At 45.8% G+C, this 24,608-nt stretch overlaps 1 protein-coding gene across 1 annotated transcript in view; it reads left to right on the top strand.

Annotated features, from left to right (window-relative positions):
• Positions 1-24,608, top strand: part of KL (klotho) — a 72,448-nt gene that overhangs the window by 18,535 nt on the left and 29,305 nt on the right. The gene's annotated exons all lie outside the window — the stretch shown is intronic.

The following is a 24,608-nucleotide window of genomic DNA, read 5'->3' on the forward strand; positions in this document are numbered from 1 at the left end:
TCTATGTTTTACTGAAAAGGAACTTTAAGAATCGCCTACAAAGAGGGAGTGCCGAGCTCTCTTTTATTTTCAAATTTGACACATTAACACATGGTTTGAACTGGGACGCCAATTACCTAGCCCATTATAAGGACTCTTTTACATACTTTGTTCTATTTGACTCTTGATTTCCCCTTTTTCTACCGCCCCTCTTCTCTCCTGATTTGCCCACCTTGATTACAATTTTTCTGATTCATCAACTATTGATAACTATTTTTGGTTCTCTGTGCCTTAAATATTGAGTGTGTTTTGGTATGGCTATGGTCTGAAGAAGTGGGTGTATCCCACGAAAGCTCACCACCTAATAAATTATTTTGTTAGTCTTTAAAGTGCTACTGGACTGCTTTTTTGTTTTGATAGAATATAGACTAACATGGCTATCTCTGTTACTTTCTCAGGTTAGGAGGTTGTCTATAGGAAAGGACAGGCCTGTCACCTAGGGCCTTTTGGAGTGTAGCATCCTGATCCAGAATAGGGTGTAGATTTTTAATGATGCATTGCAGGGGTTTGAGTTGGGAGCTATAGGTGATGACAAGTGGTGTTCTGTTGTTGATCTTTTTGGGCCTATCTTGAAGTAGCTGGTTTCTGGGTATTCATCTGGCCCTGTCAGTTTGGTTTTTTACTTCTCCCGGTGGGTAATTCAGTTTTATAAATGCTTGGTAGAGGTCTTGTAACTTTCAGTCTCTGTCAGTAGGATCAGAGCAGATGCGATTGTATCTAAGGGCTGTAAACAATGGATCATGTGGTGTGAGCTGGAGGCATATAGTAAGTGTAGCAGTCAGAGGGTGGTGTAGATGTGGCCATCAGTGATTTGTACTGTGGTATCCAGGAAATGTATTTCTCATGTGGAGTAGTCAAGGCTGAGATTGATGGTAGGATGCAGGTTGTTAAAATTTCTGTGGAATTCTTCCAGAGTCTCTTTACCATGGGTCCAAATGATAAAGATGTCATCGATGTTGCATAAGTAAAGGAGGGGTAACAGGGGACAAGAGCTAAGGAATCGTTGTTCTAAGTTGTCCATAAAAATGTTAGCATACTGTGGGGCAATGCAGGTGCCCGCAGCAGTGCCCCTAATATGGAGGTGTAAGTTGTCACCAAATTGGAAATAATTGTGAGTGAGATGATAATTTTGGGTGGGAAATAATTGTGAGTTACATAGGTCAGCCACCAGATTTGCTGTGGTAACATCAGGGATGGTATTCCTTATAGCTTATAGTCCATCTTAATATGGAATATTGATGTAGAGGGCCTCTATATCCATGCTGGGAAGGATGGAATTGTCAGGAAGGTTTCGAATGTTTCGTAATTTCCTCAGAAAGTCAGTGGTATCTCGGAGATAGCTTGGAGTGTTTGTGGCTGGTGTCTTTGATGAAGTCATCAATAACTTTACAAATAGCTTCTTTGGTTGCACATGTTGGCAAAGATTGGCAGAACAAAATATCATCATGGACTTCCCCATTCAGCTTGTATCTGACAACAAGAGATTAGCTAAATTCACAATATCGTGGATTCATCAGCTTGCAGTGCTTAGTAGTGACTCTGTTATACTCGTAACAATAATTGCTGCTTTATGTTTCCGGCCATTATCTGTGATTCTATAATAAATAGAGTTATTTGGCAGGGGAACACTATCAAACGCTTTGTCTCCAACCATCACTTTCACCATTACTTTGGCTGCAGATTTTACTAGGTTGTTGCCAATCACTTCTGCAGCTTTGGATTTTGCTATTAAGTATGACACGCAATGTGGCTGCATCCACAGTACAGTTCTGTTTCGAAAGAGAACATCGAAAGATCGTCTTTCGAAATGGAGTGTCCACACACACACACCAGCAGGGACTGAAGGTTCAGTCTGTTCTTTCAAACTGCCACTGCAGAATTTCGAAAGAGACTGTCCACACATGCCGGGAGCTCTTTCGAAAGAACAGGGGCAGGAAGCGCCACAGGCAGGGTCGCATGGCGGATGCTGTCCCCTTAAATGTCCCCCCCCCGCCCCGTACCTCAGCCTGCACATGCCAAGGGCCAGCAACCTTGTCCCCAGGCAGAGCGAGAGCAAGAGAGAGAGAGAGAGAGCGAGACATCGGAGGTGGCATCCCGCGCCCTATATACCCCGAGCAGCACCCACCTCCCTTGCAGCCATGGCCAGCGCCCTGGCCACAGTCTTGGCTGCCATGCTGCAGCGGCTCGGGGTGGCCACCACAGTAGCCACCCTCCTGGATGCCATCCTCAGGGTGCAACGTCCCCAGTCAGTCCCCCGGGTCATCCGCTGCCTGTGGAGCTTCCCCACAAGCAGCAGCTGGTGGGACCGGCTGGTGCTGGAGGACTGGAGCGACAACTCGTGGCTACAGAACTTCAGGATGACTAAGGGGACATTCCTGGAGCTCTGGCACTGGCTCACCCCAGTCCTCCAGCACCAGGACACACACCTGAGGCTGGCGTTCCCCCTGCACAAAAGGGTGGCCGTCGCCCTGTGGAAGCTGGCCACCCCAGACAGTTATCAATCCGTTGGCCACCAGTTTGGGGTGGACCAAGCCACTGTTGGGGCCATCCTCATCAAGGTAAGCTGTGCCCAGCTCACACCTAGACTGCATGCGGGGGGCGGGGGGCAGCCCAGTGACAGGCAACAGCGGGAGAAGGGTGGGCCCCCTAGGGACAGGGGTGGGGATGGGGATGGGCAGGGAGGGGGACAGACACGGACAGGCAAGCCGCACCCCACACCATGCTCATGAGCGTGCTCCCCTATGCCCTGCAGATCATCCGGGCAGTCAACAAGGTGCTCCTGAGGCAGCTGGTTCGCATTGGGGACCTGGGTGATGCCACCTGGGAATTCCAGGATCTGGGCTTCCCCAACTGCTTCAGGGCCTTGGATGGCACCCATATTGTCCAGGTCCTGGAGCACAGCTGCGCGGCCTATGTGAATCACAAGGGCTACCACTCGCTGGTCCTGCAGGCCCTGCTTGATGCCAATGGCCAGTTCCAGGACATCTGCAGGGGCGGGTCCTGCCACGGACACGATGCAAGGGTCTTCAGGAACTCAGGGCTGGGGTGTCGTATGGCCGAGGGGACCTTCATCTCCTGGGAGGAGCTCCCCATGGGGGACATGACGATGCCTCCCAGCATCGTGGTGGACATGGCCTACCCCCTGCAGGCTAGGCTGATGCGGCCCTACACCGGGCACACCCAGCCGAGCCAGGACCTTTTCAATGAGTGGCTGAACCATGCCTGGAACACCGTGTAGCGGGCGTTTGGCCGCCTCAGGGGGCATTTTAGATGCCTCTACACCAGGCTGGAGGTGGGCCTCCCCAGTATCCTGGCGGTGGTCGGGGCCTGCTGCACCCTCCAAAACCTGCGCCAGTCCTTTCAGCAGGGGCCACAGTAACCCCCCCACCCTGCACACTCCCCACCCACCCACACCCTACACACACACTCCTCCCCCACCTGCACCCTGCACACACACACGCACACCCACCAGCACCCATGCACGGGGGACACAGATTAAACCATGAAAATAAACTATTTACTTCGAAGAACTGTGCCTGTCATTTTCCAGGGGGAACGATATACACTTGGGGGGGTGAGGGTAAGTGGGGAGAACTATTTACATGTGGGGGGGAAGAGTGAAAATGGAAGGGGGAGGGTGAACAGGGATCCGAGGTGGGGACCTCACTCCTCCAGGGGGCTCGCTGACCGGGAGCCCTATCGCCTGCGCCCGCCCCTTTCTCCCCGGGTCCAGGGTGGGCCGAGGCCGGCAGCATAGGGAGGTAGGGGCACGGCTCGGGCGTGGTCCCCATGCCTGTGCCAGGCTTGGCCCGGAGGGGGGCATGGGAGCTTGGGTGTGAGCCAGGCAGATGAGGCTGGCCGGGGGGAGGTAGGGAGGGAACAGGGCCTCAAGGTTGGCCTACTTGCGGGGCGGTGATGTGGGGGAGGCAGGGGAATGGGGGATTGGAGTTGGGGAGGGAAATGCTGGTGGGGAGGGGACGCACAGGCAACGGGTGTGGGGGATGGTAGGGGGCGATGGGGTGTGGGTGCAGGAGTGGCCTGCGATGGAGTGGTGGTAAGGGCCAGGTGGCCGACCAGAGCCTGGGTGAGGGCGTCCAGGTTGTATGCCACCCGGTCCCATGCCTGTCGATCCATGGCAAGCCACTCCAGCACGATTCCCGCCAGCTCCCTCAGGGTGGCCATGTGGGCCGTGTCCCCTGCCTCCTCCTACCCGGCCTGGTGGTGCTGGTGGAGGGACCAGTGACAGCCCCTTGCTGTCCTTGTCTGGGGCCTGGGCTGCTTCCCCTCACCCTCTGTGGTAGGGCTCCCCGGGCCCATCGTGGGACTGGTCTGTCTGCTGGCTGCTGGAGCTGTGGAGACATAAGGGGAGAGGAACGGGCCATTAGTCCCGGTGAGGGGCCCCCTGAACTCCCCTACCCCAGACACCCCATTCTGGTGGTCCTGCAGGGACTGCATCTGGGGTTCCCCATCTGGCTGGCTCTCCCCTGCCCCCCTTGGTCCCTCTGCAGCCTGGCAGGCTGTGGTACTGTCTGGGCTGCATGGTGTTGGGTGCCACACGTCAGCCCTGTGAGGCCAGGGCGGTGGGGCTGTCTGGCCTGCCCATGCCATGGGGCTGATCTCCTAATAGTTGGGCTGTGGCCACCCTGGGCAGGATTGCGCGTCCCCTCCCCTGGCCATGCGGCCGCCCACATGCACGGTACATTCCTGTGGGTCCCTCCAGGAGCTCAGGCTGGATGGGTTCGAGGGGACTTCGATGACGAGGGCCCCCTCGCTTGAGCCCTCATCATTGCTGGTGTCAGGGATCCATGGTGGCCGCCTGCGGGTGGCTGGAGGTCTGGACCGGTCCTCCCACTTGATCCCCATCCCGTCCAGCTCCAGCTCCGCTGGGGGGTCCACCATGTCGAGGAACATGGCCAGAGGTCCCGCCTCCTTGGGCCCAAGGAGGCGGTTGAGATCTTTAAAGTAGGGGCAGCTGGGGGCGCTGCCCCTGACCGTGGCTGTGTCCCGAGCCCGACAATAAGCCTGTCTGAGCTCCTTCACTTTCGAACTCACCTGGTCTGGGGTCCGGGTGGGGTGAGCCTGGCGAATGAGGCCCTTGGCGAGCAGCTCGAACGTGGCCATGTTTCAGCGTTGGACTCCTGTCTGCTGCAGGACCTCCTCATCTGCCCAGAGGGCGAGGAGGTCCTGCAGCTCAGCATTGGTCCAGGAGGGCCCCCTGTGCTTGGGGGGCTGGCTCTGCTCCTGGGAGGGCTCCCCGGTGTCCTTGGGGGGCCCCTGGGGTGGGCGGGGGTCGGGGCGCTGGCCATGGTGGGCTGGAGCATCGCCCTTTTTGGGTGCCTGTGCAGCAGCGTGGGCTCCCTGCTGCCTGCCCGCTCTCAGCTTCCTGCCTGAGGGCTTCTGGGAGCCTGCGTCCTGAAACGCGGCTGGATGCTGGCGCATAGAGCTCCGCTTGTGTTGGGAGTGGCGCTGCTGCCTGCCAGCTGATCGTGGCCATGGAGGACCCGCTCTTTTGAAAGAGTGGGCCGCGGAATTTCTACACTTGCCCTCTTTCGAAATTACCTTTCGAAAGAGGGCGCTTTTCCCATCCCAGGAATGGAGGACCGACTTCGAAAGAACGGGAGAGTTAATTAATTTTGAAAGAGCACCGTGTCAGTGTAGATGCTCTGTGGCTTCTTTTGAAAGAACTCAGTCTTCCGATCCTAATTTCGAATGTACTGGCTAGTGTGGATGCACCCTATGAGACTTCCAGTGCTTTCCCTTTTTCCTCTCCCGTCACACTGCACATAGTTTTGTGGGACTTTTGGATAACCTTCCACATTGTTTCAAGAAGTCTGCTGGTTTTCCATGGTATTCTTTGTTTGCTATCAAAATGGTGCTTAAGGTTGGATGGTTTCACACTACCGTTTGTAGGAGTCTCATAAGAAACTAAAAGTGGACTAATACAGCCAAAATAGTTCAGTTGGGAGAGCATTAGACTGAGGCTTTAAAGGTCCTTGATTTGGTCCTGGGTTTTGACAGCTAATTTGAGGGGATGGGATAGTTCAGTGGTGAGATCATTGGCCTTGTAAACCAAGGGTTGTGAGCTCAATCCCTGAGGGGTCTTTCAAAGTTCTGGGGCATCTTAGATTTTAAAAATAGCTTGTCAGGGATGGTGATAGGTCCTTCTGTGAGTGCAGGGGACTGGACTCAATGACCTCTCAAAGTCCCTTCCAGTTCTATGAAATATGTATATTTCCCTGTTTCAGAATAGGCTCTGCCTCATTATCAGTCCACAAAAATGCCCATTTAAGATAATCACATTGCAGGCTCCTTTCATTTTCATTGCAGCTAATACTTTCAACATGCTCACAGATGGTTCACATGGTTCACTAATTTGGTCTTCACAGTTGTCTGTTATAGTCATATCACTGCATTTTTTGTCAGAGTTATCACTAGCACTCACATTTCCTTCACAGTTTTCTATTGTACATTTCAAAGGTCCTGTTTTTTTTGCCACCAATCCATCATAACGGGCAATAACAGAAAAAAACACAAAAAGAGAAATTTTGTGTATTAATGCACTGCACTCAAAGACATCCATTATTGCTAGGATCTTTAGTACACCAAAGGTTCCTAATAGTTAATAATGTGCAGTTCAGATCATCCATTATAAGTCTGGTGCGTTTGCATCTTCCAGAAAGGCGATTGCACCACAGGGCCTGCGTTATTGCATGCGTGGGGCTTTGGCCAGCAGCTTCTACTGTGCTTTCATTTGTATAAGAGGCACCAGATGTCACCAAAAGCATCATGTCAGTTATTAATAATGTAAACACGTGAGTGTGCATGTGCGTGTGTGTAAATATATATATGTATTTCTACACCATTCTTACCTCCTGATTTTTAATAATTTATTTTCTGCCAGATACCCCTGAAAATCCTTTTGTGTACCACCAGTGGTATGTGTACCATGCTTTGGGAAATGCTGTGCTAGTCAATATTGACGTCCTGTGGTCCAGCAAATTCTCTTGTCCAACACTGATCCGGTCGTGAGGGTGCTGGATTAGAGAGGTTCAACCTGTAAAGGATATGACTTCACCTACGTGGTCTCTCTAAGGCCAGGTCTACACTACCAGAAAAAAATTAACATAAGATACGCAACCCTAGCTATGATACTAGAATAGTTGGAGTTGATGTACCATTTCTGTGATATCCCTGCTGCCAGAGGTTGGTAAAGAACTCTCCTGTTCACTTATCTTACTCCTTGCAACCCTGTGGAGTCCCAGAGTTGATGAGGGGCACCATCAGCAGTTGATTTAGTGGGTCCTTTCTAGGCCCATTAATTGAACCCCGGGAGATTGATCTCCAGAGCTTCATTCTCAGGGTAAGTGAAGACAAGCCCTCATTTCCTGAGACTAAGATAGTTACAGTTAAACTCCATAAAAGGAACTATATTACTTGCCATATTTATAGAGTTATTTTGATGGAAATTAGTGCAGCAGTTCTTAAAGTGTGTCAGGACCCCTAAGTGTGATGTGATCCCTTTTTAACAAAGTCTCCAAGGCTGGCTTTAGACTTTCTGGGGCCTGGGGGCCAAACCCCAGTCCCACTCTGTAGGACCAGAGCCAAAACTTGAGGACCACTGCCTGGGATGAACCAAATTCTTTAGATTTTAGCTTTGGCCCCTCCTCCCTGGTTTGGTGGGTCTTGAGCTTTGCCTTCTACCCTATCCAGTTCAATCTGTCCCTATGTCAGTCTTGTCTCTTCTTCTCTATCCCTTCTTTCTATCCCTTCTTCTCTATCCCAGTCTCCACTCCTCAGGTTTCTCATACCTGTCCAAATCTCCTAGCCCATGCTCGTCTCCCCTTCTGTCTTCTTGGCCAAGTGCCAAGCTCCCCCCTGCTTTCATTACCAATGACGCTGCTACCAGTCTAATTCTTTTTGACCAATCATTCTCAGTTCTCTTCCTTGTTCTCAGTCTCTCTCCCCAGCCAGTGCCAGTTCCCTTGGACCCGTTTGATGTCTGATCTTTCTCTACTGACTGATGTCCTTTTTCTATCCTGCCACTGTGTACATTCACTCTGCTCACTGGCTCTCAGTTGCAGGCTTTTCATTCAGCCTGTAGCTCTCTGTTTGGTTACTTATCCTAGGGAAGTCGAGCTTGCAGAACATTTTCAGAAAAGCTCCTTTGTTCTCAACGGTTTGTCTATTAATAGATTAACACCCTATCTCTCTAATATATGTATCCTTTCACATTTATCCCCTAATTTACAACATGTATAGAGTTTCTGGCATCTTTTTTGCTTTTATTCAAAGATCTTTATGAGCAAAAAATATTAATAAACTGATGCAAGTCTTTTTACAAATGCACTTACAGAGTGCTGATTACCATAGGGCTTGTCTATACTTGCCCCCAACTTTGAAGGGGGCATGTTAATCGGGGTGACAGGCGATTACTAATGAAGTGCTGCGGTGAATATGCAGCACTTCATTAGGCTAATTCTTCCCCACGGCAACTTCGAAGCATTAAACTTTGAAGTGCCAGCACGCATATAGCCGCGGGCACTTCGAAGTTCCCAAGCGACTTCTAAGTGCCTTTACTCCTCAAAATTTTGGGGCGTAAAAGTGCTTCAAAGTAGCTTGGGCACTTCGAAGTGCCCATGGCTACATGAATGCTGGCACTTGGAAGTTTGATGCTTTGAAGTTGTGGCGAGGGAGAATTAGCCTAGAGAAGTGCTGTGTATTTACTGCAGCACTTTATTAGTAATCTCCCATCGCCCTGATTAACATGCCCTCTTAGAAGTTGGGGGCAAGTGTAGACCAAGCCATAAAGTGTTATTTCATGTCCCTCAAATCCTTTGAAAATCCCAGATACTAAAGTGGATTTTGGACTCTGAAGGTGAGTTATTTACAACTTGAATAAGTAATCAGATAATTAGAATGTGAGTCAAATTCAGGGTCATAAATAAGTCACTGGAATTTCATACATTTATGGGTCTGAATTTAGCTGGTTATGTGTTCATTTTGCATTATTGCTTGTACTATCTTTCATTTTTGAACCATAATTTATGTAATCCTGGTTTGTGGTTAGTATTTTTTAATTTGTAAACTTTAGTGCAAAAGTTACAGCTTAAAAAAAAAAAGAACATTTTTTGACTGTTGATTTCAAATTTCAGTATTTGGTTCTATACTTTGATGAGTTGGAGTCATGAAAAGAAATGTTGTAAGTGGAGGACTTTCTAAATAGCTCATGAATACCTTTAAATATGTTAAGTATATTTAGGTCTCTAAATATATACCTAATCATGGTGAATATTCACTTGACTGCTTAAATCCCTGGCGTCCAATATGTTAGCCACTCATCACATGTGGCCAACAGGACACTGTGGTGTAGCGAGTGTGGCTATCGAGCCACATGTGGCTCTTGGAGCCTTTAAATGCGGCTCCTCCTAAGAGCTGCACGTGGGGAGTGCCATCTGCCCATTTTACACACGTGCTTCACTGCTTGGTGAGAGAAGCACATGGCAGCAGCTCCGGCCTTGGCCCTGGTGGTGGCTTTAGTGAGTCAGCAGCATTAAATTAGAACAGGGAGACTGGGGGACCCTGGATGTGGGGGAGGGGGAGGGCATTTATTTAGAGCAGGGAGGCAGATGTGGTGAATACGGAAAAAAGACAACTGCAGTTGTTGTGATCTAGGAATTCCTGTTGGACACCACTGGCTTAAATGGTCATTTTCCCTGGCCAACCTACTACTACTTGTGCTGTCTTTTAGGTGCACAGTAGTTGTTGTGATTCAAAGCCCAATCCTGCAAAATGCTGTGAGCTTCCTGTGAAGTGTTAATGCAACTTCATTTCCTTTAGTAGTCACCTTTGTAGGATCTGTCTAATAGCACCATCTGATGAAAATGATAAAAGGGTGGTAATGAAACTGCACTCCCAATTACTGCATGTGCCGAGTGGCCGATTTTCAAGAGAAATATAAGCATGCATGACTCAGGGACTTCCCAGTTCAAGTTGGCTCTGCACCCTAACTGGCTCCCAGCTGCAGGGCTACCCTTGGCTGGGGTCCCACAACTGCAGGAACCCTGGTGGGGCTAGGGGAGTCCTTGCAGACCCGGGGTTGTGAGCAGCTGGCGTGTGGAGCCCCACCAGCATCTCCATAGCTGTGGGACCACAGTTGGGGGCAGATGCCTAGCTGTGGGGACCAGGGCCAGGGGAACCCCGGCAGCCCTGTGATTGAATGTGTGATTAATCATGATTAATTTTTTTAATTGCCTGACAGTCCTTGTTATAAGGTGTTGGACTTTTTGTGGTCTGAGCATTGACCGCTAAACCCTCAAGGTGTGACTTGTTACAAATCTAGGCACTTTCCTCTCTGTGTATGCACTCTACTTCCTTTTTTAAAAATAAGAATAATGCATAGTGAGTACACCAAATACTGTGCACTTGGAAATGCAGAGTAATTCCACTGAAGCCAATAGATCTCTTTTAGGTTTACTCTGAAGGAACTGAGAGCAGAATTTGGCCAATTTAGAAGTGAATCACCAGATAGTTATCGTAGAAATACATCTAACAGTTTTTTTTAAACAATGGGCAACTAAATAATCTTGTTTTTCCACATCATGCTGATTTCTCCCTTATTTTTTCTTTAATATTACCAGTCACAGTTGAAACAGATAATCGTTTTTCTCTCCTCTTCTTAGTCTGTGTTGCAAATATTTCATTACCATAGAAAGTAATTATCTGTCTTTTGAGTCACATGGCTTTAAAGCATCAGAGATGACGTAAAGTATAATTAAACCAAAAGAAAGCATTCGGACTAACATAATTTCCTATAATGCAATCTACTTGACATAGGTGGTTCTGATATAATCACATTTTACTCTTTGTGAGCTGAGAGACTCTTTGAAGCTCTTCTTCACTAGTGAAAAAATTAAAAACAAAAAGTAAGAGTGCAGTGGTAAAGAGCACTAAATCAGAAGGCTGAAGTTTGTATAAAAATTACTGTAAATACCTAATGCAGAAAGGATGAAGGTAACACATTTTGTCCTCCATGCATAGATTGCACAAGACATTCACAAAATGAGTTGTTTTCAAATACCCAATCTGAGTAAATAATGTCCATATTGTACCATATTGCTAACATTAAGCAATATCTTATTGTCCAATTGTGAAAATAATAGGACTACTATTTTTGGTCTTTCAACTGGTTTTTTTATAATTTTTGTTGCACAGAGTTTTTAATTTTTGTTTTTGTTTGAATTAAAACAAAAACAAATTTTGAAATCCTCCATGAAGCTAATTTGCCGTTCTAGGCCCAGCTGTAATACACACAGAAATGAAGAAACATGGGTTTTGCATGTCAAAGTGCGAATGTATTTTAATCTGGGCAATTCAAGGTGGGTAAGGCTATGTCTACATGAGGCAAAGTAAGTTGACTGCAGATGTACAGTTCTAGATACAGAAATTGCATAGCTAGAATTGATCTATCTGTGCTCGGCTTACTTGGCTGTCCCTACTGAACAAAGCTGACAGGAGAGTTTCTCTTGTCAACCTCTCATACTCCCCATGTCTTTTGAGGAGTACAGGATTTGACTGCAGCTCCCGAGAGGTTGACTTCGCCCGTCCCTACTAGATGCATGAAATTGGACCCTGGAAGATAGACCCTGAGTGGGTGACTCTTCCTCATGTAAACATAGCCTAAGAGTGATAAGGTTAAGCTCTAAATGGATGTCCTTCGACTATAGGCATATTATGTCTTGATCAGAATTTGAAGAGATAAACGGAAGTGCTTTAGTCAAACTTCATATTTAGTTGCCTATTGATTTTCATGATAAATCAGTGCCAATTTTTTTTGTTTAAGATCCAAATTCTAGTTTGACATTGGTACATATTAGACTATTTTCTACTCATTGCCAGGAAGTTAGTGAAGTATTTAGTTAAAATTCAGTTAATAACAACAAAAGGGCATTTGAGTAGGCAGCAAAAGAATCCTTCCAATACCCTTTTCTGTGTTTATCTTCTAAAGGATGATAGAGTAGAAGGGAGCTCTGCTCTTGGTACTTAGATTTCAGTCAAGCAGGTCAGAACCATCTCATCCATAGGCCCAAGCTTTTGGGAGCCCCGTGGTGGGCCCCATATTCAATCATTTTGTGTGGACGTTTTGATTAAAGAACAATTTCAATTTTAAAGGTTGAAATGTGTACCTTGAGATTGCATTTATAATTTTGTCATTTCTGCCTTTACTTCATGACTGATGATGGCAAAGCAGAGTGTGCTATGATGAAGAAAAGAGAAATCTTTGTTCAGCAAGTCTTAGCAGAGAGCATTATGGAAATCCTGGGATAAAAGACATTTGGTATCATTATCCCTTACTCAAGATTTGAACCTTTAGGGCCTGATTCTGATCTTTTTTTACCATGGTGGACATGAAATCAAAATTAGGTCCAGAAACACTGATTAGGTCGTAGAAACCATTCTGGACTTATGCTGGTATATTTTGCGGAATCAGGTCCTCTGGTCCTCTGTGTTCTTTGACACTAACTCCTTCATTAAAGTTACAAAGTTTTCACTGAGTTACAAAGCGTCCTTCCACAAATCTATCTTCAATGAGAAACAACAGGTGAATTTCCCGTCTTCAAATATTGTTCCATGCTAACGTGAAATGTGGTCAAAATAATAGATTTGTGCAGAAAACCATTCTTTTTTCTTGCAGGCACAGGGTAGGCTGGTCAGAAATAGAGTACAAGCTGTGGGAGTTGGATTCAATGAACAAAATTCAAAGGTTATGTACATTCATCACTGATTTAATTTGTTCAGAAAACTGGATATGGGGACCAGATTTATGGGCATGCTCAAGGCACCTCTCATGCTTCAGCAGGACAAGATAGTTGAGAGAATGGTTTAACTTGCCTGTTAAACTAGATTTATGGCTGCTTTGTATTGCCTGAGCAGCTTAAGGAAGCCAGACAATGAATCTCACCTGTAATTGGTAACACAGTATACCTTAACACTGGTTCAGCATTCTGTGGGGTGGGCAGAAGAATTGTGAATCAAATATCGTGGGTCAGACTCTGGAACTGAATCTCTTCCTGCTTAACACCAGTTTCACACGGTGTCTCTGCACTGATGTCAATGAAGGTATTTTGGATTTATACTGGTATAACTTATGCCAGCCTCTGCCCCTTGATAACTACCTTTCAGAGTTCCTGAATTTGCCCAGATTAAAATACATTGGCTCTCTGACATGCAAAACCCATGATTCTTCATTTCTGGGTGTATTACAGCTGGGCAGAGAATGGCAAATTAGTTTTATGGAGGATTTCAAAATTTGTTTTTGTATTAATTCGGACAAAACAAAAATTAGATATTGTCTGTGCAACAAAGATTATATTAAAAATGTTGAAAGGACACAAATTTTGTTTTGATAATGAGACAAATGGTGAATTGGAAACCTAGAAGCCTGGGAGCCTTGGACTGAGGCTGGAGGTTAGAATCCTGAAAACCTCAGATCTTTAACATGCTGCCTGGTCTGGGCTTCTACAGCTTCCCATCTCCTGTGACAGCTGGACCCCCAGCTGCCTGTCTGCCAGGGATCAAGCTGGCTTACTAGCTGGAGAGCTTGGGGGCTCTGGCTCTTTGGCAGCCAGATAGGTGGGCTACAGGGGAGGCCCACAATTTGGCAGGAAGCCAGGCAGGTTGCTGGTGGAGATTTGTCAAAACTGACAGGTTTCTGGAGTGTTTGTTTTGGTTTCAGTGAGTCATGTTTTTCCAATGGATCCAGCACAGCTCACAGCTAACAGCTACTGCGGGCCCCACGGCAAAATGGGAGGGGGGCCTGGCTCTGCACCCCCAGAAGGGGCAGAGCCAACAGCAGAAGGGGTGTGGCTAAGGGCACTTTCCTTTAGTGTTGCTGGGACACTGGTGCTGGGCCCCCACCCTGACAGCATCGTGGAACAGTGCTGCTAGCACTTCAAAGGGGCCTGAGCTCCAGCCCCTGCTGCTACCTGAGTAGTAGCAACAGTGGTGGCCAGAACTCCAGGTTCCAGGGCAACTGCTTCCTTTGGCAGGCACTGTTGGGTATGTTTCCAGACAGGTCTAGTGAACGCAGGTTAATGTTGAGACTCCCAGCAGTTCCTGAAACTGAGATCGTCCTTCATCTAATTTTAAGGCTGTCATAGGCATTGTTCCTGATCTGAGGTTTTACTCCAATTTACCAGAGAGCAACAGGAGAGTTTAAAATCAGGCAGGCAAGATTGTTTTATGGAACTGCCTTGCTATTTGGTAAGTCCAAAAGTCAACCTAGATATTTATTTACAGCTGAATGTCCTTAGCAAAGGTTAGGAAACTTTGGCACTGCTATAATCGTTACTTATTCATCTCAATATAGAATGTTTGCCTTTACAGTTGTCTAGATAAGTACATTAATTTGCTTGTAACGAAAACAGCAGAAGGTAATTTTTTTTTGTTTTTATTTTTTGGGTTTTTTTTGGTAGCTAGTCAATCATACTATCTGATAAAAGTCCCCAGTAATTGTCAGAGCTATTTTTTTAATCAGCTCTCTTTTTCAGCCATTATGCTGTGTGTGTAGCAGCTCAGTTAGATCAATTGTTGTCAGCAGTGAATGGCAAAGTTTACCTAATTTGTTTATGTAACTTTTAAATTAAAAAAAATCTCATTTTAAAAGCAGGCAAAGTAACTGATGAACCTGGTCATTGATTTATTGTTCTGATTGTGTTGCCTTAAGCCACAATATTTGCAAAAAACCAGTCCCATGCCAATTATTGGTTCTCTTTTGAGAAAGTTGGTTTGAAATACACTATGTAATCAAATGAGGTGGTGGTAATTCACTTTATGGACTATAACTAATTATGTCCTCTTACTAACTTCAATCTCAATTTAATTTTCTTTAGAAAAGGTCAATGCTAGAAACCCATTAACTTAAATGGATGTTGGATTGGGCCCTTTCATTATTGTAATATACTTTATTGTATTGTTGGCATCCCATTTTCAATCTTATTGAACTGTAAACTTAGACAATAGGCCGCTTTTTGTGAGGTGGTCCCCCTGTACCTTTAACCTGCATGGATGGCAGTGAGGCTGCCCTGAGTTCAAATGGCCTGCACTTTCCATCATTTCCAAAATGGTGGCCTATTTAGTGGCAGGGTGGTTTAATTTTAAATCAAGTTTCTCCACTGCTACGACTTCAGATGCTTCTTAAACACTGGTGCAAATCTGATCACTAATGCATGTTAATTTGCAATTCATTACAGCATTTTACAACATCTAGACAGGTATGCTGTGTGTAATTTTTTAGATACATGTTAATTACAGGGAGTTTAAATGACACTCGAAAGAGGGATGCTAATGAGACACTTTGGGATATGCTAATGATCTGCAATGACCAAATAGGAATAATGGGATTTTGACATGTGCGGCATCCTTTCGAAAAGGACCCCAGGTAGATTATCCAGGCGCAATTGAAAGCGGCACTTTCGAAGCGCCACGGGTGCCATTATGCTAATGAGGTGCTGCATATTCATTGTATCACCTCATTAGCATATCCCAAAGTGTCTCATTAGCATCCCCTTTTTGAAAGAGGGGGTGCTAGTGTAGACACAGCCTTAGAGTTTCTTTTTTTTTTAGCATTGTGGTAAGAGACAGCAATAAATGTAACAGACATAAACTGTATGACGTTCAGTACAGTTAATATTTTAATACAACTTAATCCTAAACACACACACACACACGGCTTTTGATGGTTTTGCTTGGTTAAAAAAATCTGTGACGTTTCTATAAAAAATTATACTCACTATTCCTTTGGTGGAGGGACCCAGGTGACCCACTGCACTCCTAGCAGGAGTGAAGGATAGTGAGAGTACCAAAGTAAGGCACAGAGATACGAGGCTTTAAGAAAATAGAGAATTGATACCACAGATAATGGTAAAGAATGTGGTGCTCTCCAACACAGAATATCGACATCCCCGGTATTGAAAGATGCCTATACAATTGCAGTAGGGAAATATTTATACCCCATCTGTTCATGACCTCTAGTAAACGCCTAACATCTGTAATTTCCCACAACTTCTCAAAATATTGATGAAACATCAACATTAACTGCAGGTCTGTCCTATCAAACTGGACTTTAGGTAATGCCAAACAATTCATAGGGCAGTGACTGAGATATTGGTCTGTTTGTGAAGACCCCTCTCCTTGTAGCTGCAAAACAATTAAAAAATGTGGAGAGAATTGATGCCAAATGGTTAGCCTTGCTCTTATTTATGCACAGGGTGTCCCTGTAGGTTTTCCTGCATTACTGCTAAGTGTGCAGAAAACTAGGCCTCTCTAGCTTAAGTTGACTAAACTATCATGGCTCCTTACTTAAGCTATACAGGATTAATATGCAAAGCAGAAAATCCAAAATTAAATTAATGTGCCTCTTATATGCCAGTAGAGGTAACATGCATTAATAAAAATCAAGTTAGGGAATAAGTACATAATACTCATTACCTGTATAAAGTTGCAGATGCAGCAGCAGTGCATTAGGGATGGTAAGAACTAAATTGCACACAGAAATACAATCACACTTACGAGTTGTTAAACTAAATTGTAGTGGTGTCAGCTCACTGATGCAGCAGCTCCTGCTGGTTACATTGGCTGTGTCTACACTAGCTCCAAACTTTGAAAGGGCCATGCAAATGGCCATTTTGAAGTTTAGTAATGAAGCGCTGAAATACATATTCAGCACCTCATTAGCATGCGGGCAGCCGTGGCACTTCAAAATTGACGCGGCTCGCCGCCACGCGGCTCGTCCAGATGGGGCTCCTTTTCGAAAGGACCGTGCCTACTTTGAAGTCCCCTTATTCCCACGAGCTGATGGGGAATAAGGGGACTTCGAAGTAGGCGGGGTCCTTTCGAAAAGGAGCCCTGTTTGGACGAGCCGCGCGGAGGCGAGCCGTGTCAAATTCGAAGTGCCGCGGCCTCCCGCATGCTAATAAGGTGGTGCAAATGTATTTCAGTGCGTCATTAGTAAACTTCGAAATGGCCATTTCGAAGTTTGGGGCTAGTGTAGACATAGCCAATGGGAATTAGCCCAGTTCATGGAATGTGCTGCCTTCTCATCAGTTTGTCCATTATTGTATTTTTCTCCACTCTGCTGTCTCCACCCTCTGGCTTGGGACCTGTGTCACTCCATGGGCCCTGGTGTTCTCTTCAGGTCACTGATCCCCACAGTGCTCACCAATATGGTCTTGCCCAATTCTGGAGGTATCAGCAGTCTTCAGTCAGGACACCTGCTGCTGTGGCCAACTGCCACTCCAAAGTCAAGACCCTGGCCTCAGGGCAAGCTGCAGTCTGTCTTGGGCATGCTTTAGGGTGGCTAGGTGTGGTACAAGGCATGGGAGGGGGAGCCAAGACCCACCCACTGTTCAGGGTTCTGATCCAGGGACCTTCTGGCAGCAGCCTGCTCCTGTCCTCCTTCACTCCCCTTGTGTGATCCCTTTCCCTGGGTCACTTTCCTGTGGCAAAGCCTACAGCCCGGCAGATATCAGGCTGGAGCTTCTCTCCAGCTCCCCTGAGCCTCCTGCCCAGTGCTGCGCTGTTCAGGTGCTGCTGCTGGGACCCAGCTCTTTCTCCCTTGCTGCTCAGGTGACAATGAGCTCCTCTCAGCTCTGTGGCCTTTGCTATGGCCCAGTCTGACCTTGATTAGCTGACTTTTCCTTGCTCAGATTGGCTGGGATTGCACTGGCCCATCCCTGCCCTACAGTCTCCAACAGGGGCACGTGTCTTGTCAGGGAATGAGCACCATGGGCCTGCTCGCTCATAGGCCGTGTCTACATGTGCCCCAAACTTCGAAATGGCCACACAAATGGCCATTTCGAAGTTTACTAATCAAGCGCTGAAATGCGTATTCAGCGCTTCATTAGCATGCGGGCGGCCGTGGCGCTTCGAAATTGACGCTCCTTGCCGCCGCGCGGCGCGTCCAGACGGGGCTCCTTTTCGAAAGGACCCCGCCTACTTCGAAGTCCCCTTATTCCTGTGAGCTGATGGGAATAAGGGGACTTCGAAGTAGGTGGGGTCCTTTCGAAAAGGAGCTCCGTCGGGAGGAGCCGCGCGGCGGTGAGGCGCGTCAATTTCAAAGCGCCGCGGCCGCCCGCATGCTAATGAAGCGCTGAATATGCATTTCAGCGCTTCATTAGTAAATTTCAAAGTGGCCATTTGCGTGGCCATTTCGAAGTTTGGGGCACGTGTAGACATAACCATAGAGAGTAAGGCCAGAAGGGATCACTAGATCATCTATTTTGATCTGCATGTCAAAGGCTCTTTAAAGGGGCCTTTGGTGCTTCACGGTATCTCTAAGTGCCTCCTTTGCAGGAGGGATTGCAGGCACTGGTTCCAGCGACTTTCCTCTGTGCACTCAGGCAGGCAAGGCCAGCAGGGTGGTTACTTTGGGCCCTGTGGCTTCAGGACCCCATGCTCCAGTTGAAAATTGCAGCCATCACCCACTAGTGGGCCCTGCTGGACCAGCCCTGCACTGGTGACCCCCTCCCCCGGTTTACAGTAGTGGCTGGCAGCCACCTTTGAATGCCCTGTCACTGCAAAGTGCTCCCATATCCCTGAGGATCAACCTTGTGGAAGGACAAGCAAGTCCCTCCTCTTCACTTTCCCTCTCCCCACCACTCTTACACAACTAAGTTTCTTCCATCTGTGCCACAGATAGGGCTTTTTGTTTTAATTAGTTCATCTCTTTTGTTTTAGTCTGTCCGTCACTAGCACACTTAGCCTCTTCTTGCCCTTCCCTAAGGGGAAGTGATACAGTGAAAATTCCAGTCAAACTAGCCAGTAGTGAATTTTTCTGTTGTGGATTGAAAAAGGTTGGAATGTTTCATGTCAACATGAAACATGGGGCTAAAGAACAGGGATGTTGAAAAGCTATTTAAAGTAAAAGACAGTGCTGGCACAAGAATAAATGGGTGTAAACAGGCCATGAATAAATTGAAGAGGGAAATTGAAAGGGTGTACCATCAGTGAAGTGAGTTTCTAGAACAACTTTTTGGTAGAAGTAGTGGGGGCAAAGAACCTAATTGGGTTTTAAATGGATCTTGATCAATTTGAATGGGATTATATGAAAGGGATGGTTATGATGCCAGGGAACTGGACTTGATGACCCACAATGTTTTTTCCAGTCCTGCATTCCCATTATTGAAATGCAATATTCTCAAAGTTTTGTTGTGCAAAGAATTTTGAAACTTTAAAATTTCATTCTGAATTGGTTTAAATTAATTAAAGTTATTTGTGAAATGGAATTACCGTTCTCTGTCCGTCTCTCATAGTAACGTGCACTGACAACTGGCTCCCGAATATCTCCCCAAGTTCAGCGCTCTTTCTGCCAACCCTCCATTACCTAACTAGTATGCCACTACTCTTGAGCAATCTAACAAGCCTTCCATTATAGCACAGTTCCCCACTCCTAGGATTAGAATCCCCTGAGTTCTTACCTCCTTTACAAGTCCTGGCTGTCCACTTCCTTCTTTTGCACTTCTGAACACCTGTACATTCTTATTTGTACTCCCTTTGCACTCCTGCAAAAGTCTGCAATGCTTGAGGACCAGTAATTTGTTCACATTTTCATTTCTAGCTTGCTGATTCCCAGAATAATTGTCAGTTCAGTATTTTACAGCATTTTAGCCATAACAGTAAAGATGTGCGTCCAAATGAACCTGCCAAATTTGATGACAAATTGAGCAACACGAATAGCATGAAGATGGAGTAGCTTCTCAAATGCATGGCCTGTGTTACAGTTAGATGTGCTGATCTGTTAATGAAAACACGTGAGGTCGTTGTTAAGGTTTTGCATTGGAGTGCTAGTTTGATGAAGTAGGTGTGCGTATTGCTTTTTGGTATGTGATGGCTATTGGAGTGAAAGCTGTATGTTACTGATAGTGGGGTAGGTAATATGAAGGTGGGAGAGAATATGTTTTGATTGCTGCAAAGTTGTTATTGCTGCCAGTGCTGCTGTTCTCAGAGCTCTGGGGTTGGCTACATGAGCGCAGAGTGCAGCATGCTGATTCAGCAGACAGAATGTTGTTTATAAAGCAAGATCACAGGCTTGGTTTGATGGTGAGGGCACTCAGCCAGGTTTATTGGCAGCAAAGTACAGTACAAGCTCCAAATGTCCTTGTGACCTGCTGGACTAACATGATGCCTATGAAAAGGTAGAGACCCAGAACAACAGATACAAAGATGGCTCTCCTATGACTTCTCCTTCTATGCCTTGTTACAAACAAATTAGGTTTTACACTCCAGCTGATATTAGGTACCACCCTTGTACCTGCTAGTTAAAACAAAACATTTCTTGTCATCACAATCTGTATCTTACATGGGGTCGGTTCATTTCTGTACAGTACCTTGGGAAGTTGTTTACCTAGTTACTTGAGAACTCTGTGTGTTCTTGTATCACCTTTTCTGTCAGGAATGTACCTCCTTGGTTATCCATTACCTGGTTTGTTACTGTTATGACGAAGCCAAGCTTACTTTGGTTCATGCTGATTGTTAATGCCAAGGACACTAGCACACCTACAGAATGCACAAGTCTACCTACTTTTGTGCTTTTAAGGTTTTGGCCGGACAGAATGCGTCCTATTGCAACCTATCTTCCAACTAAACAGTTCTTGTTTGTTGCATCATTAGCTTACTGGTTGGTTCTCTCTGAAGAATGGTCCTTGTCTGTACCTTTGCTCAGACATATTTTAATTTCTATATGGGGGAAGGCTGGGAGAGAGGCGCTGCTCCAGTAAAGCCAGTAGGGCCATGCATGTGGAAGGGGGCAACGTTGAGGGATGTTTCGAGAGGAGAGAAGCAGTTTTAATTGTGATTCCTGGGGCTACTTACGGAATTGAAAACTCTAGGATTCTTTTTGCAGATAATTTAGAAGTTATATGACAGGAGCACTGTATCTAATACCTATATCAAGAAAAATATTAAATATTAGACCCACTCAGCTCTATTACTAGCATGTTTTAATGCCTTGTGTTAAGTCATTTGTGGGACACGGATTAGGTTTAAAATTGTAACATATAGGCTTTCTCAGAAACTCTTACTAAAGTCACAAGGGCCCATTTTGATCATCTAGTCTGAACCTCACTCACTTGCTCTTGTAATAGACCCCTAACCTGTGGCCGAGTTACCGAAGTCCTCAAATCATGGTTTAAAAGTGTCAAGTTACAGAGAATTCACCATTTAGACTATTTTAAACCTGCAAGTGCTCCATGCCCTGTAAAGCCACTAGGGTCTTTGCCAATTTTCCTGAGGACACCAGAGGAGCAGAGGCAGGTGCGTAGTGGTTGGAGAGAAGGAGCGCTTTGGAGGGGGAGCCCCCATTTCTTTCCAGCTGCCAGCTACACAGCTGTCCCCTGCTCCTCCGAAGTTCTCTGGCCTGCACTTGCATTGCTTGCTGCCACCTGGTGAGTGGGGCCTGGGTTCAGCTCCAGGGTGGCGGGGTGGCTAGGGGATGTGGCTGACTGCAGGAGCTGGCACAAAGCCCATGGGTGGGGTGTGGCTGGGGCTTACCCAGAAGTCCCCTTCAGAACCTCCACCTACTTCCTCGTCCCCTCTAACTAAACCTGCCTTTCCTCAAGCACCAGCATTCAAGGTTAAATTAAAAAAAAAACCAGTGTCTTCTAGTTTTCCTTTCAGATATTCAGTATTTCAGCTCCCTTGTGGATTAAATCAGCTTTTGTGGGCTAGCCTGGGAAACTAACTAGCTTTTATACAATTGTTTCTATGGGAAAATGAATTCCACGTTCCATGCAAGTGACTTACACGCTTTTGGAACATACCTTGTTAGTCAGCTGGGGGCTTTCTGTACGGTAAACACTGTGGTAGTGCAGCTGCAGTGTTGCCACTACATTGCTCTAGAGTTTTAACATAGGCACTTGCTATTGTGACGTAGGCGATTTTTCCATTGAATCCAGCCTCTTGAAATGTGGTAGCTAAGTCAGCTGAAGAATTTTTCTACCAATAAAGCAGTGTCTCTACCAGAGCTGAGGTCACCTTAGCGGTCTTTCAGGGGTGTGAATTTTATGGTTTGTTGGGTGGTGGTGATGGGCAGTCTCTGCCTGCTGAAGCCCTCAGGGCTGTGACTCATATTGACCGTCCTATTGGTTTTTATTGGCATATGGGCACCTAGCTAGTTACTGATCTGCTCAGCTAACTGCAGCATTGCTGGGCAACTAAGGGCTTGTTTCAACTAGGCAATCCTTGAGGAATTGTTTAATACAAAAACCATCATCTAGATGTAATGTATCCACGTCATATGTTTATTTTATAACATTTGTACAAAATGCTCTGAGAAATCGGTTATAAAATCTTCTCTAGACAAAAAATGCTGAGCAGAGAAATGGTGCATGCAGTAAATGAGCTCTCCGTGAACAAAACCGTCCTACATGGGTTTCTTACTGATTTAATAATTACTGTAAACCTCATCATGCTTTTGTCGTGTTAATCACACTAAATGATTGAACTGAAACTAGCCAACAGCTTAATACGGTGCTTCTCAAAACAATAAAAAACAAAATACATGGAAAACAGGCCTGCAGCTCACATGGATCCATGCGCACTTTAAGTGCAGATGAAAAGAATATTTGTGAAATTTCTAGCACTGTATTTATCACAAGTTGTCAGGGGGGATAATTGTACAAGATAAAAACAGAATTTCATCTGTATTTAGACCAGAGAGGCCCCTGATTAGTCTTTCATCTGTGGAAGGAGTTTCATGAAGATACCAAAATGTGTTTACATATCGGTTCTGAGATAAATTATGAAAAAAGACAAAAACAAACAAACAAACCCCCCGCCAAAGATTCTGTCTTGCTGTCATGTGCCTTATAAGGAAATCTCATTGAACAGTTTCTGCTGTTATTAGATATGTAGTTCAGTCAATTACCTAGAAATTAGAGACATCTCCTAGTTCACTTTAAACCATACCCCTTTAATACATCCCATCAATTCATAGATCTCTGTCCAGCTAGGTATCACTATAGCTGCCATTGCCATAGAGGCATGTGAACTCCTCACAATTGTCAGTTGATTTATCTTTGACATCATATGAGGTAGAAAAGTATTATTATCCCCATTCTGCAATGGGAAGTGGAAACACAGGACAGTTCAATTATTCAACCAAAGCCACGTAGCAAATCTGTTGCAGACCTTGGAGTTTCAGTGCAGGGCTTTAGCCAAAAGGTCATGTTTTGTCCTTTAATAATGTCTTCTATCATTAATAAGAATTGGGCTGTTGTTTAATATTTGCATATTGTAATACAGCTTTAGGAGTGTTTGATGGTTTTCAGGGATGCTTGAATACACAGCAAACTACTACCTTCATTTACATCAAATTTCCACTGGTGTACCAGAGTGCAATATGGCTCCCGCTCTCTGGCCAAGGATCTTAGAAACTTCAGTACTGTGAAAAACCTACTTGTTTCAGTTCTTTGTTCCCTTTTATGTTTCCCCATTCTGTTGTAAAAGTTATCCAAAAACGAGTGACAATGGTTGCCAGGGATAGTGTGTGCTAAAGCTAGTCATATGTGGCTTCAGCAGGAGAAAGAAAGTAGACAGGTTTGACATATATGACATACTTTAGTTTTTAGCTGCACTCTCCAGTGTTAACTATTCTCTCTCTCTCTCTCTCTCTCTCTCTCTCTCCCACACACACACACACACACACACACACACACACACACACAGAGGAAATCTTTGGCATAACTGGGTGCAGATGGAGCACAACATTTTACTGGTTCATTTAAAGCATAGTACAGTGCTTTGTCTCTCTTGGTGGTCACTCAATGAGTAGGACACCGTCATGTCGCCCTCCTTTTTGTGAGTCCATTGGTGGCTGATCAGCTCGATTGAGGAGCCACAGATCTTATCACAGAAGGGGCAGGGAAACTGTGCTGCTCAAATTAAAGAGATCACAAAGGCTGCATCTACACTAGGTGCATCTATCTACAGAATAGTAACAGAGAGGGAGTCGTGCTAGTCTGTATACTATCAAAATAATGTTTTGATTCTATCTACATAAGTTACTGTTGGAAGAGATGTTTCAACAAAACATCTGTAGACAAATTGTATCTACACATAAAAGTGGATTGATCTTTTGATCCACTCTGTCAACAAAAGGGCCCCCCCGGAGCATCTACCCAGCTTTTTTTCATCAACAGTGTCTGTAGACAAAACACATTTTGTGTGTAGATGCTCCACAAGTTTTGTTGACAGGGCTCCCTTGGGTAGACATGCTGCATCTATGCCATGTCTCTCCACTGGAAGACTGGTTAGGTTGCCTTAAAACCTATCTTGTTTCTTCCAGTAGCCCTGGATGTGAGCCATTGTATAGATTCAGGTCAAGTCATGTGAGTTGCATGCCTGCAGCAAGACACCTCACAATAAACCCATTGGCATTGTCTTGGCTGTGGTGATCCCATCCAGGTCCTTGTCTACGATCGTCTTCAGTTTCATTGTCAAACTCCTCACGGCCATCAGTGTTGTAGTAGTCCTGGCTATGGTTGACCAATTTACAAAGGTGGCACACGTCGTTCTTT

The sequence above is a fragment of the Carettochelys insculpta genome, chromosome 1 (genome assembly GCF_033958435.1).
Source record: "Carettochelys insculpta isolate YL-2023 chromosome 1, ASM3395843v1, whole genome shotgun sequence".
NCBI classification, from domain to species: domain Eukaryota; kingdom Metazoa; phylum Chordata; order Testudines; family Carettochelyidae; genus Carettochelys; species Carettochelys insculpta.